This window comes from Gossypium raimondii, unplaced genomic scaffold (genome assembly GCF_025698545.1).
Source record: "Gossypium raimondii isolate GPD5lz unplaced genomic scaffold, ASM2569854v1 Contig00235_ERROPOS10200000+, whole genome shotgun sequence".
Classification (NCBI taxonomy): domain Eukaryota; kingdom Viridiplantae; phylum Streptophyta; class Magnoliopsida; order Malvales; family Malvaceae; genus Gossypium; species Gossypium raimondii.
Window position 1 is genome coordinate 14,651 of NW_026291353.1, and position 14,141 is coordinate 28,791.

Below are 14,141 nucleotides of genomic sequence, written 5' to 3' on the forward strand. Positions count from 1 at the left end.
GAGGGGTGCAAATAAAATGGGAGGGCTCCAACACGAGGACTTCCCAGGAGGTCACCCATCCTAGTACTACTCTCGACCAAGCACGCTTAACTACGTAGTTCTGATGGGATCCCGTGCAGTAGTGCTGGTATAATCGCACCCGTCAACTCTTGCGCAATCTATTCATATAAAGGCTGCCTCTTATTATTTACTTCACGAAATTATTTACTTCACGAAACGCAAATAACGAATGAGTTACACCACGTCGAGAAAATGCAACTAAAAAAATCATTATATGAATTAAAATGGGAGGGGTACAACACGAGGACTTTCCAAGAGGTCACCCATCCTAGTACTACTCGCCCCAGCGCGCTTAACTGCGTAGTTCTGATGGGATCCGGTGCATTAGTGTTGGTATGATCGCACCCGTCAACTCTTACGCAATCTATTCATATAAAAGCTGCCTCTTATCGCACTTGCGCCTCGATTTTGAATACAAATTCGACAAAATATCGTTCCAAATTATTCACTTCACAAAACGCAAATAACGAATGAGTTACACCACGTCGAGAAAACGCAACTGAAAAAAACATTATATGAATTAAAATGGGAGGGGTGCAACACGAGGACTTCCCAGGACGTCACCCATCCTAGTACTACTCTGGATCAAGCACGCTTAACTACGGAGTTCGATGGGATCCGTGCATTAGTGTCGGTATGATCGCACCGCCAACTCTTGCGCAATCTATTCATATAAAGGTCGCCTCTTATCGATTTTGCGCCGAATTTGAATTCAAATTCGACAAAATATCGTTTCAAGTTATTTATTTCACAAAACGCAAATAACGAATGAGTTACAACACGTCGAGAAAATGCAACTAAAAAAAACATTATATGAAATTAAATGGAAGGGGTGCAAATAAAATGGGAGGGCTGCAACACAAGGACTTCCCAAGAGGTCACCCATCCTAGTACTACTCTCGACCAAGCACGCTTAACTACGTAGTTCTGATGGGATTCGTGCATTAGTGCTGGTATAATCGCACCCGTCAACTCTTGCGCAATCTATTCATATAAAGGCTGCCTCTTATCGCACTTGCGCCTCGAATTTGAATACAAATTTGACCAAATATCGTTCCAAATTATTTACTTCACGAAACGCAAATAACGAATGAGTTACACCGCGTCGAGCAAATGCAACTAAAAAAATCATTATATGAATTAAAATGGGAGGGGTGCAACACGAGGACTTTCCAGGAGGTCACCCATCCTAGTACTACTCTCGCCCAAGCACGCGCTTAATCGCTGTAGTTCGATGGGATCCAAAGGCATTAGTGCTGGTATGATCGCATTCACAACTCTTGCTAATCTATTCATATAAAGGCTGCCCTTATAGCAATTGCGCCTCAATTTAAATGCAAATTCGACCAAATATCGCTTTCAAGTTATTTATTTCGTAAAAGCAAAATAACGAATGAGTTACACCACGCCGAGAAAATGCAACTAAAAAAACATTATATGAAATAAAATGGGAGGGTGCAACACGAGGATTTCCAGAGGTCACCCATCCTAGTACTACTCTCGCCAAGGACGCTTAATCGCGGAGTTCGATGGGATCCTGCATTAGTGCGGTATGATCGCACCGCCAACTCTTGCGCAATCTATTCATATAAAGGTCGCCTTTATCAAGACTTGGCGCTCAATTTAAATGTAAATTCACCAAATGCAACACGAGGATTTCCAGAGGTCACCCATCCTAGTACTACTCTCGCCCAAGAACGCTTAATCATGAGTTCGATGGGATCGGTGCATTAGTGTGCTATGACCGCACTCGTAAACTCTTGCTAATCTATTCATATAAAGGTCGCCTCGATCGCACTTGCGCCGAATTTAAATGCAAATTCGACCGAATATCGCTCCAAATTATTTATTTCACAAAACTAAAATAACGAATGAGTTACACCACGCCGAGAAAATGCAACAAAAAAACATTCTATGAAATAAAATGGGAGGTGCAACACGAGGACTTCCTGTGAGGTCACCGATCCTAGTACTACTCTCGCCAAGCACGCTTAATCTGCGGAGTTCGATGGGATCCGTGCATTAGTGCCGGTATGATCGCACTCGCCAACTCTTGCGCAATCTATTCATATAAAGGTCGCCCTTATCGCACTTGCGCCGAATTTAAATGCAAATTCAACCAAATATCGTTTCAAGTTATTTATTTCAGAAAACGCAAATAACGAATGAGTTACACCACGTCGAGAAAATGCAACTAAAAAAATATTATATGAAATATAATGGGAGGGGAGCAACATGAGGACTTCCCAGGAGGTCACCCATCCTAGTACTACTCTTGCCCAAGAACGCTTAGCTGCGGAGTTCTGATGGGATCCGGTGCATTAGTGCAAGTATGATCGCACCCGTCAACTCATTTCGCAATCTATTCATATAAAGGTCGCCTTTATCGCAGCTTGCGCCGAATTTAAATGCAAATCGACCAAATATCGTTACTAATTGTTTATTTAACAAAACGCAAATAACGAATGAGTTACACCACATCGAGAAAGTGCAACTAAAAAAACATTATATGAAATAAAATGGAGGGTGCAACACGAGGACTTCCCAAGAGGTCACCCATCCTAGTACTACTCGCCAAGCACGCTTAATCATGGAGTTCGATGGGATCCGTGCATTAGTGCCGGTATGATCACACCCGCCAACTCTTGCGCAATCTATTCATATAAAGGTCGCCTTATCGCACTTGCGCCAATTTAAATGCAAATTCACCAAATATCGCTTCAAGTTATTTATTTTAAAAGGAAAATAACGAATGAGTTACACCACGCCGAGAAAATGCAACTAAAAAAACATTATATGAAATAAAATGGGAGGGTGCAACACGAGGATTTCCCAGAGGTCACCCATCCTAGTACTACTCTCGCCCAAGAACGCTTAATCGGAGTTCGATGGGATCCGTGCATTAGTGTCGCTATGATCGCACCGTAAACTCTTGCGCAATCTATTCATATAAAGGTCGCCTCGATCGCACTTGCGCCGAATTTAAATGCAAATTCGATCAATATCGCTCCAAATTATTTATTTCACAAAACTAAAATAACGAATGAGTTACACCACGCCGAGAAAATGCAACTAAAAACAACATTCTTTGAAATAAAATGGAGGGTGCAACACGAGGACTTCCCAGAGGTCACCCATCCTAGTACTACTCTCGCCAAGCACGCTTAATCATGGAGTTCGATGGGATCCGTGCATTAGTGCCGGTATGATCGCACTGGCCAACTCTTGCGCAATCTATTCATATAAAGGTCGCCCTTATCGCAGCTTGCGCCAATTTAAATGCAAATTCGACCAAATATCGCTTTCAAGTTATTTATTTCACAAAACGCAAATAACGAATGAGTTACACCACGCCGAGAAAATGCAACTAAAAAAATATTTTATGAAATATAATGGGAGGGTGCAACATGAGGACTTCCTGTGAGGTCACCCATCCTAGTACTACTACTTGCCCAAGAACGCTTAGTCATGGAGTTCGATGGGATCCGTGCATTAGTGCCGGTATGATCGCACCCTGCTAACTCTTGCGCAATCTATTCATATAAAGGTCGCCTTATCGCAGCTTGCGCTCGAATTTAAATGCAAATTCGACCAAATATCGCTATAATTATTTATTTGACAAAACGCAAATAACGTAATGAGTTACACCACATCGAGAAAGTGCAACTAAAAAAACATTATATGAAATAATATGGGAGGGTGCAACACGAGAACTTCCCAAGAGGTCACCCATCCTAGTATCGCTCTCGCCAAGCACGCTTAATCGCGGAGTTCGATGGGATCCGTGAATTAGTGCCGGTATGATCGCACACGCCAACTCTTACGCAATATATTCATATAAAGGTCGCCTTATCACATTTGCGCCTAGAATTTAAATGCAAATTCACCAAATATCGCTTTCAAGTTATTTATTTCCAAAACGCAAATAACGAATGAGTTACACCACGCCGAGAAAATGCAACTAAAAAATATTATATGAAATAAAATGGAGGGTGCAACACGAGAACTTCCCAGAGGTCACCCATCCTAGTACTACTCGCCCAATAACGCTTAATCGGAGTTCGATGGGATCCGCATTAGTGCGGTATGATCGCACCCGCCAACTCTTTCGCAATCTATTCATATAAAGGTCGCCCTTATCGCAGCTTGCGCCCAATTTAAATGCAAATTGACCAAATATCGCTTTCAAATTTTTATTTACCAAAACGCAAATAACGTAATGAGTTACACCACATCGAGAAAATGCAACTAAAAAACATTATATGAAATAAAATGGAGGGTGCAACACGAGGACTTCCCAAGAGGTCACCCATCCTAGTACTACTCTCGCCAAGCACGCTTAACTGCGGAGTTCGATGGGATCCGTGCATTAGTGCCGGTATGATCGCACTGGCCAACTCTTGCGCAATCTATTCATATAAAGGTGCCCTTATCGCAGCTTGCGCCAATTTAAATGCAAATTCGACCAAATATCGCTTCAAATTATTTATTTCACAAAACGCAAATAACGAATGAGTTACACCACATCGAGAAAATGCAACTAAAAAAACATTATATGAAATAAAATGGAGGGTGCAACACGAGGACTTCCCAAGAGGTCACCCATCCTAGTACTACTCGCCAAGAACGCTTAATCATGAGTTCTAATGGGATCCGGCATTAGTGTCGGTATGATCGCACCGCCAACTCTTGCGCAATCTATTCATATAAAGGTCGCCTCGATCGCACTTGCGCCGAATTTAAATGCAAATTCGACCAAATATCGCTTCAAATTATTTATTTCACAAAACTAAAATAACGAATGAGTTACACCACGCCGAGAAAATGCAACTAAGAAAAAACATTATATGAAATAAAATGGAGGGTGCAACACGAGGACTTCCCAGAGGTCACCCATCCTAGTACTACTCTCGCCAAGCACGCTTAATCATGAGTTCGATGGGATCCGCATTAGTGTCGGTATGATCGCACCGCCAACTCTTGCGCAATCTATTCATATAAAGGTCGCCTTTATCGCAGCTTGAGCCTCAATTTAAATGCAAATTCGACCAAATATCGCTTATAATTATTTATTTCACAAAACGCAAATAACTAATGAGTTACACCACATCGAGAAAATGCAACTAAAAAACATTATATGAAATAAAATGGAGGGTGCAACACGAGGACTTCCAAGAGGTCACCCATCCTAGTACTACTCGCCAAGCACGCTTAATCATGAGTTCGATGGGATCCGCATTAGTGCCGGTATGATCGCACCACAACTCTTGCGCAATCTATTCATATAAAGGTCGCCCTTATCGCAGCTTTGCGCTCAATTTAAATGCAAATTCGACCAAATATCGTTTCAAATTGTTTATTTCACAAAACGCAAATAACGACTGAGCTACACCACGTCGAGAAAATGCAACTAAAAAAACATTATATGAAATAAAATTGGAGGGGTGCAACACGAGGACTTCCCATGAGGTCACCCATCCTAGTACTACTCTCGCCCAAGCACGCTTAATCTGGAGTTCGATGGGATCCGGCATTAGTGCCGGTATGATCGCACTGGCCAACTCTTGCGCAATCTATTCATATAAAGGTCGCCTCGATCGCACTTGCACCTCGAATTTAAATGCAAATTCGACCAAATATCGCTTCAAATTATTTATTTCACAAAACTAAAATAACGAATGAGTTACACCACGCCGAGAAAATGCAACTAAAAAACATTATATGAAATAAAATGGAGGGTGCAACACGAGGACTTCCCCAGAGGTCACCCATCCTAGTACTACTCGCCAAGCACGCTTAATCATGGAGTTCGATGGGATCCGTGCATTAGTGCCGGTATGATCGCACCCGCCAACTCTTGCGCAATCTATTCATATAAAGGTCGCCTTATCGCACTTTGCCTCAATTTAAATGCATATTCGACCAAATATCGCTTCAAGTTATTTATTTCACAAAACGCAAATAACGAATGAGTTACACCACGCCGAGAAAATGCAACTAAAAAAATATTATATGAAATATAATGGGAGGTGCAACACGAGGACTTCCCAGAGGTCACCCATCCTAGTACTACTTGCCCAAGAACGCTTAATCATGGAGTTCGATGGGATCCGGCATTAGTGCGTATGATCGCACTGGCCAACTATTTCGCAATCTATTCATATAAATGGCTGCCCTTATCGCAGCTTGCGCCAATTTAAATGCAAATTGACCAAATATCGCTTCAAATTGTTTATTTAACAAAACGCAAATAACGAATGAGTTACACCACGCCGAGAAAATGCAACTAAAAAACATTATATGAAATAAAATGGGAGGGTGCAACACGAGGACTTCCCAAGAGGTCACCCATCCTAGTACTACTCGCCAAGCACGCTTAATCATGGAGTTCGATGGGATCCGTGCATTAGTGCGGTATGATCGCACCGCCAACTCTTGCGCAATCTATTCATATAAAGGTTGCCCTTATCGCATTGCTTGCGCCAATTTAAATGCAAATTCGACCAAATATCGCTTCAAGTTATTTATTTCACAAAACGAAAATAACGAATGAGTTACACCACGCCGAGAAAATGCAACTAAAAAACATTATATGAAATAAAATGGAGGGTGCAACACGAGGATTCCCCAGAGGTCACCCATCCTAGTACTACTCGCCAAGCACGCTTAAATGCGGAGTTCGATGGGATCCGGCATTAGTGCCGGTATGATCGCACTCCGCCAACTCTTGCGCAATCTATTCATATAAAGGTCGCCTTTATCGCAGCTTGCGCCGAATTTAAATGCAAATTCGACCAAATATCGCTTCAAATTATTTATTTCACAAAACTAAAATAACGAATGAGTTACACCACGCCGAGAAAATGCAACTAAAAAAACATTATATGAAATAAAATGGAGGGTGCAACACGAGGACTTCCTAGAGGTCACCCATCCTAGTACTACTCTCGCCAAGCACGCTTAATCATGGAGTTCGATGGGATCCGGCATTAGTGCCGGTATGATCGCACCCGCCAACTCTTGCGCAATCTATTCATATAAAGGTCGCCCTTATCGCAGCTTGCGCCTCAATTTAAATGCAAATTCACCAAATATCGCTTCAAATTATTTATTTCACAAAACGCAAATAACGAATGAGTTACACCACGCCGAGAAAATGCAACTAAAAAAACATTATATGAAATAAAATGGGAGGTGCAACACGAGGACTTCCCAAGAGGTCACCCATCCTAGTACTACTCTCGCCAAGCACGCTTAATCATGGAGTTCGATGGGATCCGTGCATTAGTGCCGGTATGATCGCACCGCCAACTCTTGCGCAATCTATTCATATAAAGGTCGCCCTTATCGCAGCTTGCGCCAATTTAAATGCAAATTCGACCAAATATCGCTTCAAGTTATTTATTTCACAAAACGCAAATAACGAATGAGTTACACCACGCCGAGAAAATGCAACTAAAAAAACATTATATGAAATAAAATGGAGGGTGCAACACGAGGACTTCCCAGAGGTCACCCATCCTAGTACTACTCTCGCCAAGCACGCTTAATCATGGAGTTCGATGGGATCCATGCATTAGTGTCGGTATGATCGCACCGCCAACTCTTGCGCAATCTATTCATATAAAGGTCGCCCTTATCGCAGCTTGCGCTCAATTTAAATGCAAATTGACCAAATATCGCTTCAAATTATTTATTTCACAAAACGCAAATAACGAATGAGTTACACCACGCCGAGAAAATGCAACTAAAAAACATTATATGAAATAAAATGGAGGGTGCAACACGAGGACTTCCCAAGAGGTCACCCATCCTAGTACTACTCGCCAAGCACGCTTAATCATGGAGTTCGATGGGATCCTGCATTAGTGCCGGTATGATCGCACCCGCCAACTCTTGCGCAATCTATTCATATAAAGGTCGCCTTTATCGCAGCTTGCGCCGAATTTAAATGCAAATTCACCAAATATCGCTTCAAATTGTTTATTTCACAAAACGCAAATAACGAATGAGTTACACCACGCCGAGAAAATGCAACTAAAAAACATTATATGAAATAAAATGGAGGGTGCAACACGAGGACTTCCCAAGAGGTCACCCATCCTAGTACTACTCGCCAAGCACGCTTAATCATGAGTTCGATGGGATCCGGCATTAGTGCCGGTATGATCGCACCGCCAACTCTTGCGCAATCTATTCATATAAAGGTCGCCTTTATCGCATTTTGCGCTTTGAATTTAAATGCAAATTCGACCAAATATCGCTTCAAATTATTTATTTCACAAAACGAAAATAACGAATGAGTTACACCACGCCGAGAAAATGCAACTAAAAAAACATTATATGAAATAAAATGGGAGGGTGCAACACGAGGACTTCCCCAGAGGTCACCCATCCTAGTACTACTCTCGCCAAGCACGCTTAATCATGGAGTTCGATGGGATCCGGCATTAGTGCCGGTATGATCGCACCCGCCAACTCTTGCGCAATCTATTCATATAAAGGTCGCCCTTATCGCAGCTTGCGCCGAATTTAAATGCAAATTCGACCAAATATCGCTTCAAATTATTTATTTCACAAAACGCAAATAACGAATGAGTTACACCACGCCGAGAAAATGCAACTAAAAAACATTATATGAAATAAAATGGGAGGGTGCAACACGAGGACTTCCTGTGAGGTCACCCATCCTAGTACTACTCGCCAAGCACGCTTAATCATGGAGTTCGATGGGATCCGCATTAGTGCCGGTATGATCGCACCCGCCAACTCTTGCGCAATCTATTCATATAAAGGTCGCCTTTATCGCAGCTTGCGCCGAATTTAAATGCAAATTCGACCAAATATCGCTTCAAATTATTTATTTCACAAAACGCAAATAACGAATGAGTTACACCACGCCGAGAAAATGCAACTAAAAAACATTATATGAAATAAAATGGAGGGTGCAACACGAGGACTTCCCAAGAGGTCACCCATCCTAGTACTACTCTCGCCAAGCACGCTTAATCATGGAGTTCGATGGGATCCGCATTAGTGCCGGTATGATCGCACCCGCCAACTCTTGCGCAATCTATTCATATAAAGGTCGCCCTTATCGCAGCTTGCGCCGAATTTAAATGCAAATTCGACCAAATATCGCTTCAAATTATTTATTTCACAAAACGCAAATAACGAATGAGTTACACCACGCCGAGAAAATGCAACTAAAAAAACATTATATGAAATAAAATGGGAGGGTGCAACACGAGGACTTCCCAGAGGTCACCCATCCTAGTACTACTCGCCAAGCACGCTTAATCATGGAGTTCGATGGGATCCGCATTAGTGCCGGTATGATCGCACCCGCCAACTCTTGCGCAATCTATTCATATAAAGGTCGCCTTATCGCAGCTTGCGCTCAATTTAAATGCAAATTCGACCAAATATCGCTTCAAATTGTTTATTTCACAAAACGCAAATAACGTAATGAGTTACACCACGCCGAGAAAATGCAACTAAAAAAACATTATATGAAATAAAATGGAGGGTGCAACACGAGGACTTCCCAGAGGTCACCCATCCTAGTACTACTCGCCAAGCACGCTTAATCATGGAGTTCGATGGGATCCGTGCATTAGTGCGGTATGATCGCACCCGCCAACTCTTGCGCAATCTATTCATATAAAGGTCGCCTTTATCGCAGCTTTGCGCTCAATTTAAATGCAAATTCGACCAAATATCGCTTCAAATTGTTTATTTCACAAAACGCAAATAACGAATGAGTTACACCACGCCGAGAAAATGCAACTAAAAAAACATTATATGAAATAAAATGGGAGGTGCAACACGAGGACTTCCCAGAGGTCACCCATCCTAGTACTACTCTCGCCAAGCACGCTTAATCATGGAGTTCGATGGGATCCCGCATTAGTGCCGGTATGATCGCACCGCCAACTCTTGCGCAATCTATTCATATAAAGGTCGCCTTTATCGCAGCTTGCGCCAATTTAAATGCAAATTCGACCAAATATCGCTTCAAATTATTTATTTCACAAAACGCAAATAACGAATGAGTTACACCACGCCGAGAAAATGCAACTAAAAAACATTATATGAAATAAAATGGGAGGTGCAACACGAGGACTTCCCAGAGGTCACCCATCCTAGTACTACTCGCCAAGCACGCTTAATCATGGAGTTCGATGGGATCCGCATTAGTGCCGGTATGATCGCACCGCCAACTCTTGCGCAATCTATTCATATAAAGGTCGCCCTTATCGCAGCTTGCGCCGAATTTAAATGCAAATTCGACCAAATATCGCTTCAAATTATTTATTTCACAAAACGCAAATAACGTAATGAGTTACACCACGCCGAGAAAATGCAACTAAAAAAACATTATATGAAATAAAATGGAGGGTGCAACACGAGGACTTCCCAGAGGTCACCCATCCTAGTACTACTCGCCAAGCACGCTTAATCATGGAGTTCGATGGGATCCGTGCATTAGTGCCGGTATGATCGCACCGCCAACTCTTGCGCAATCTATTCATATAAAGGTCGCCCTTATCGCAGCTTGCGCCCAATTTAAATGCAAATTCGACCAAATATCGCTTCAAATTGTTTATTTCACAAAACGCAAATAACGAATGAGTTACACCACGCCGAGAAAATGCAACTAAAAAAACATTATATGAAATAAAATGGAGGGTGCAACACGAGGACTTCCCAGAGGTCACCCATCCTAGTACTACTCTCGCCAAGCACGCTTAATCGGAGTTCGATGGGATCCCGCATTAGTGCCGGTATGATCGCACCGCCAACTCTTGCGCAATCTATTCATATAAAGGTCGCCCTTATCGCAGCTTGCGCCAATTTAAATGCAAATTGACCAAATATCGCTTCAAATTATTTATTTCACAAAACGCAAATAACGAATGAGTTACACCACGCCGAGAAAATGCAACTAAAAAACATTATATGAAATAAAATGGAGGGTGCAACACGAGGACTTCCCAGAGGTCACCCATCCTAGTACTACTCTCGCCAAGCACGCTTAATCATGGAGTTCGATGGGATCCGCATTAGTGCGGTATGATCGCACCCGCCAACTCTTGCGCAATCTATTCATATAAAGGTCGCCTTTATCGCAGCTTGCGCCGAATTTAAATGCAAATTCGACCAAATATCGCTTCAAATTATTTATTTCACAAAACGCAAATAACGAATGAGTTACACCACGCCGAGAAAATGCAACTAAAAAAACATTATATGAAATAAAATGGAGGGTGCAACACGAGGACTTCCCAGAGGTCACCCATCCTAGTACTACTCTCGCCAAGCACGCTTAATCATGGAGTTCGATGGGATCCGCATTAGTGCCGGTATGATCGCACCGCCAACTCTTGCGCAATCTATTCATATAAAGGTCGCCCTTATCGCAGCTTGCGCCGAATTTAAATGCAAATTGACCAAATATCGCTTCAAATTATTTATTTCACAAAACGCAAATAACGAATGAGTTACACCACGCCGAGAAAATGCAACTAAAAAAACATTATATGAAATAAAATGGGAGGTGCAACACGAGGACTTCCCCAGAGGTCACCCATCCTAGTACTACTCGCCAAGCACGCTTAATCATGGAGTTCGATGGGATCCGTGCATTAGTGCCGGTATGATCGCACCCGCCAACTCTTGCGCAATCTATTCATATAAAGGTCGCCCTTATCGCAGCTTGCGCCGAATTTAAATGCAAATTCGACCAAATATCGCTTCAAATTATTTATTTCACAAAACGCAAATAACGAATGAGTTACACCACGCCGAGAAAATGCAACTAAAAAACATTATATGAAATAAAATGGAGGGTGCAACACGAGGACTTCCCAGAGGTCACCCATCCTAGTACTACTCTCGCCAAGCACGCTTAATCATGGAGTTCGATGGGATCCTGCATTAGTGCCGGTATGATCGCACCCGCCAACTCTTGCGCAATCTATTCATATAAAGGTCGCCTTATCGCAGCTTTGCGCGAATTTAAATGCAAATTCGACCAAATATCGCTTCAAATTATTTATTTCACAAAACGCAAATAACGAATGAGTTACACCACGCCGAGAAAATGCAACTAAAAAAACATTATATGAAATAAAATGGGAGGGTGCAACACGAGGACTTCCCAGAGGTCACCCATCCTAGTACTACTCTCGCCAAGCACGCTTAATCATGGAGTTCGATGGGATCCTGCATTAGTGCCGGTATGATCGCACCCGCCAACTCTTGCGCAATCTATTCATATAAAGGTCGCCTTATCGCAGCTTGCGCCTCAATTTAAATGCAAATTCGACCAAATATCGCTTCAAATTGTTTATTTCACAAAACGCAAATAACGAATGAGTTACACCACGCCGAGAAAATGCAACTAAAAAAACATTATATGAAATAAAATGGAGGGTGCAACACGAGGACTTCCCCAGAGGTCACCCATCCTAGTACTACTCGCCAAGCACGCTTAATCATGAGTTCGATGGGATCCGCATTAGTGCCGGTATGATCGCACCCGCCAACTCTTGCGCAATCTATTCATATAAAGGTCGCCCCTTATCGCAGCTTGCGCCTCAATTTAAATGCAAATTCGACCAAATATCGCTTCAAATTATTTATTTCACAAAACGCAAATAACGAATGAGTTACACCACGCCGAGAAAATGCAACTAAAAAAACATTATATGAAATAAAATGGAGGGTGCAACACGAGGACTTCCCAGAGGTCACCCATCCTAGTACTACTCGCCAAGCACGCTTAATCATGGAGTTCGATGGGATCCCGCATTAGTGCCGGTATGATCGCAGCCAACTCTTGCGCAATCTATTCATATAAAGGTCGCCCTTATCGCAGCTTGCGCCGAATTTAAATGCAAATTCGACCAAATATCGCTTCAAATTGTTTATTTCACAAAACGCAAATAACGAATGAGTTACACCACGCCGAGAAAATGCAACTAAAAAACATTATATGAAATAAAATGGAGGGTGCAACACGAGGACTTCCCAGAGGTCACCCATCCTAGTACTACTCTCGCCAAGCACGCTTAATCATGGAGTTCGATGGGATCCGCATTAGTGCCGGTATGATCGCACCGCCAACTCTTGCGCAATCTATTCATATAAAGGTCGCCCTTATCGCAGCTTGCGCCCGAATTTAAATGCAAATTCGACCAAATATCGCTTCAAATTATTTATTTCACAAAACGCAAATAACGAATGAGTTACACCACGCCGAGAAAATGCAACTAAAAAAACATTATATGAAATAAAATGGAGGGTGCAACACGAGGACTTCCTGTGAGGTCACCCATCCTAGTACTACTCTCGCCAAGCACGCTTAATCATGGAGTTCGATGGGATCCGGCATTAGTGCCGGTATGATCGCACCCGCCAACTCTTGCGCAATCTATTCATATAAAGGTCGCCCTTATCGCAGCTTGCGCCAATTTAAATGCAAATTCGACCAAATATCGCTTCAAATTATTTATTTCACAAAACGCAAATAACGAATGAGTTACACCACGCCGAGAAAATGCAACTAAAAAACATTATATGAAATAAAATGGAGGGTGCAACACGAGGACTTCCCAGAGGTCACCCATCCTAGTACTACTCTCGCCAAGCACGCTTAATCATGGAGTTCGATGGGATCCGCATTAGTGCCGGTATGATCGCACCCGCCAACTCTTGCGCAATCTATTCATATAAAGGTCGCCTTATCGCAGCTTGCGCCGAATTTAAATGCAAATCGACCAAATATCGCTTCAAATTGTTTATTTCACAAAACGCAAATAACGAATGAGTTACACCACGCCGAGAAAATGCAACTAAAAAAACATTATATGAAATAAAATGGAGGGTGCAACACGAGGACTTCCCCAGAGGTCACCCATCCTAGTACTACTCGCCAAGCACGCTTAATCATGGAGTTCGATGGGATCCGTGCATTAGTGCCGGTATGATCGCACCCGCCAACTCTTGCGCAATCTATTCATATAAAGGTCGCCTTTATCGCAGCTTGCGCCGAATTTAAATGCAAATTCGACCAA

The 14,141-nt window shown here is 42.5% G+C and overlaps 3 non-coding genes and 35 pseudogenes across 3 annotated transcripts; all 38 read right to left on the reverse strand.

Annotated features, from left to right (window-relative positions):
• Window positions 1-22: 22 nt before the first annotated feature.
• LOC128037214 (5S ribosomal RNA) lies at window positions 23-141 on the reverse strand. Its single transcript, XR_008193371.1, has one exon. It is a non-coding gene; the product is annotated as a 5S ribosomal RNA (ribosomal RNA).
• A 149-nt stretch (window positions 142-290) lies between these two features.
• LOC128037292 (5S ribosomal RNA) lies at window positions 291-407 on the reverse strand (annotated as a pseudogene).
• Window positions 408-591: 184 nt separating this feature from the next.
• On the reverse strand, window positions 592-708 carry LOC128037134 (5S ribosomal RNA; annotated as a pseudogene).
• A 201-nt stretch (window positions 709-909) lies between these two features.
• LOC128037158 (5S ribosomal RNA) lies at window positions 910-1,027 on the reverse strand. The gene has a single exon (XR_008193365.1). It is a non-coding gene; the product is annotated as a 5S ribosomal RNA (ribosomal RNA).
• A 184-nt stretch (window positions 1,028-1,211) lies between these two features.
• On the reverse strand, window positions 1,212-1,333 carry LOC128037333 (5S ribosomal RNA; annotated as a pseudogene).
• Window positions 1,334-1,988: 655 nt separating this feature from the next.
• LOC128037327 (5S ribosomal RNA) lies at window positions 1,989-2,105 on the reverse strand (annotated as a pseudogene).
• Window positions 2,106-2,285: 180 nt separating this feature from the next.
• On the reverse strand, window positions 2,286-2,404 carry LOC128037125 (5S ribosomal RNA). Its single transcript, XR_008193362.1, has one exon. It is a non-coding gene; the product is annotated as a 5S ribosomal RNA (ribosomal RNA).
• Window positions 2,405-2,583: 179 nt separating this feature from the next.
• Window positions 2,584-2,697, reverse strand: LOC128037150 (5S ribosomal RNA; annotated as a pseudogene).
• A 174-nt stretch (window positions 2,698-2,871) lies between these two features.
• On the reverse strand, window positions 2,872-2,985 carry LOC128037287 (5S ribosomal RNA; annotated as a pseudogene).
• A 177-nt stretch (window positions 2,986-3,162) lies between these two features.
• On the reverse strand, window positions 3,163-3,277 carry LOC128037272 (5S ribosomal RNA; annotated as a pseudogene).
• Window positions 3,278-3,457: 180 nt separating this feature from the next.
• On the reverse strand, window positions 3,458-3,575 carry LOC128037386 (5S ribosomal RNA; annotated as a pseudogene).
• A 181-nt stretch (window positions 3,576-3,756) lies between these two features.
• On the reverse strand, window positions 3,757-3,872 carry LOC128037210 (5S ribosomal RNA; annotated as a pseudogene).
• A 464-nt stretch (window positions 3,873-4,336) lies between these two features.
• On the reverse strand, window positions 4,337-4,452 carry LOC128037269 (5S ribosomal RNA; annotated as a pseudogene).
• Window positions 4,453-5,501: 1,049 nt separating this feature from the next.
• LOC128037280 (5S ribosomal RNA) lies at window positions 5,502-5,616 on the reverse strand (annotated as a pseudogene).
• A 179-nt stretch (window positions 5,617-5,795) lies between these two features.
• LOC128037200 (5S ribosomal RNA) lies at window positions 5,796-5,909 on the reverse strand (annotated as a pseudogene).
• A 466-nt stretch (window positions 5,910-6,375) lies between these two features.
• LOC128037350 (5S ribosomal RNA) lies at window positions 6,376-6,488 on the reverse strand (annotated as a pseudogene).
• Window positions 6,489-6,666: 178 nt separating this feature from the next.
• Window positions 6,667-6,778, reverse strand: LOC128037156 (5S ribosomal RNA; annotated as a pseudogene).
• Window positions 6,779-6,958: 180 nt separating this feature from the next.
• LOC128037148 (5S ribosomal RNA) lies at window positions 6,959-7,072 on the reverse strand (annotated as a pseudogene).
• Window positions 7,073-7,251: 179 nt separating this feature from the next.
• On the reverse strand, window positions 7,252-7,367 carry LOC128037391 (5S ribosomal RNA; annotated as a pseudogene).
• Window positions 7,368-7,544: 177 nt separating this feature from the next.
• LOC128037332 (5S ribosomal RNA) lies at window positions 7,545-7,659 on the reverse strand (annotated as a pseudogene).
• Window positions 7,660-7,835: 176 nt separating this feature from the next.
• LOC128037157 (5S ribosomal RNA) lies at window positions 7,836-7,948 on the reverse strand (annotated as a pseudogene).
• Window positions 7,949-8,418: 470 nt separating this feature from the next.
• Window positions 8,419-8,533, reverse strand: LOC128037402 (5S ribosomal RNA; annotated as a pseudogene).
• Window positions 8,534-8,712: 179 nt separating this feature from the next.
• Window positions 8,713-8,824, reverse strand: LOC128037335 (5S ribosomal RNA; annotated as a pseudogene).
• A 178-nt stretch (window positions 8,825-9,002) lies between these two features.
• LOC128037400 (5S ribosomal RNA) lies at window positions 9,003-9,116 on the reverse strand (annotated as a pseudogene).
• Window positions 9,117-9,296: 180 nt separating this feature from the next.
• Window positions 9,297-9,407, reverse strand: LOC128037361 (5S ribosomal RNA; annotated as a pseudogene).
• Window positions 9,408-9,586: 179 nt separating this feature from the next.
• On the reverse strand, window positions 9,587-9,698 carry LOC128037384 (5S ribosomal RNA; annotated as a pseudogene).
• Window positions 9,699-9,878: 180 nt separating this feature from the next.
• Window positions 9,879-9,992, reverse strand: LOC128037243 (5S ribosomal RNA; annotated as a pseudogene).
• Window positions 9,993-10,458: 466 nt separating this feature from the next.
• LOC128037381 (5S ribosomal RNA) lies at window positions 10,459-10,571 on the reverse strand (annotated as a pseudogene).
• A 178-nt stretch (window positions 10,572-10,749) lies between these two features.
• Window positions 10,750-10,861, reverse strand: LOC128037267 (5S ribosomal RNA; annotated as a pseudogene).
• Window positions 10,862-11,036: 175 nt separating this feature from the next.
• On the reverse strand, window positions 11,037-11,148 carry LOC128037270 (5S ribosomal RNA; annotated as a pseudogene).
• A 179-nt stretch (window positions 11,149-11,327) lies between these two features.
• LOC128037300 (5S ribosomal RNA) lies at window positions 11,328-11,440 on the reverse strand (annotated as a pseudogene).
• A 177-nt stretch (window positions 11,441-11,617) lies between these two features.
• On the reverse strand, window positions 11,618-11,731 carry LOC128037245 (5S ribosomal RNA; annotated as a pseudogene).
• Window positions 11,732-11,909: 178 nt separating this feature from the next.
• LOC128037128 (5S ribosomal RNA) lies at window positions 11,910-12,023 on the reverse strand (annotated as a pseudogene).
• A 179-nt stretch (window positions 12,024-12,202) lies between these two features.
• LOC128037129 (5S ribosomal RNA) lies at window positions 12,203-12,316 on the reverse strand (annotated as a pseudogene).
• Window positions 12,317-13,074: 758 nt separating this feature from the next.
• LOC128037301 (5S ribosomal RNA) lies at window positions 13,075-13,187 on the reverse strand (annotated as a pseudogene).
• Window positions 13,188-13,366: 179 nt separating this feature from the next.
• LOC128037412 (5S ribosomal RNA) lies at window positions 13,367-13,481 on the reverse strand (annotated as a pseudogene).
• Window positions 13,482-13,658: 177 nt separating this feature from the next.
• LOC128037162 (5S ribosomal RNA) lies at window positions 13,659-13,771 on the reverse strand (annotated as a pseudogene).
• Window positions 13,772-13,948: 177 nt separating this feature from the next.
• On the reverse strand, window positions 13,949-14,062 carry LOC128037201 (5S ribosomal RNA; annotated as a pseudogene).
• Between the last annotated feature and the right edge of the window lie 79 nt (window positions 14,063-14,141).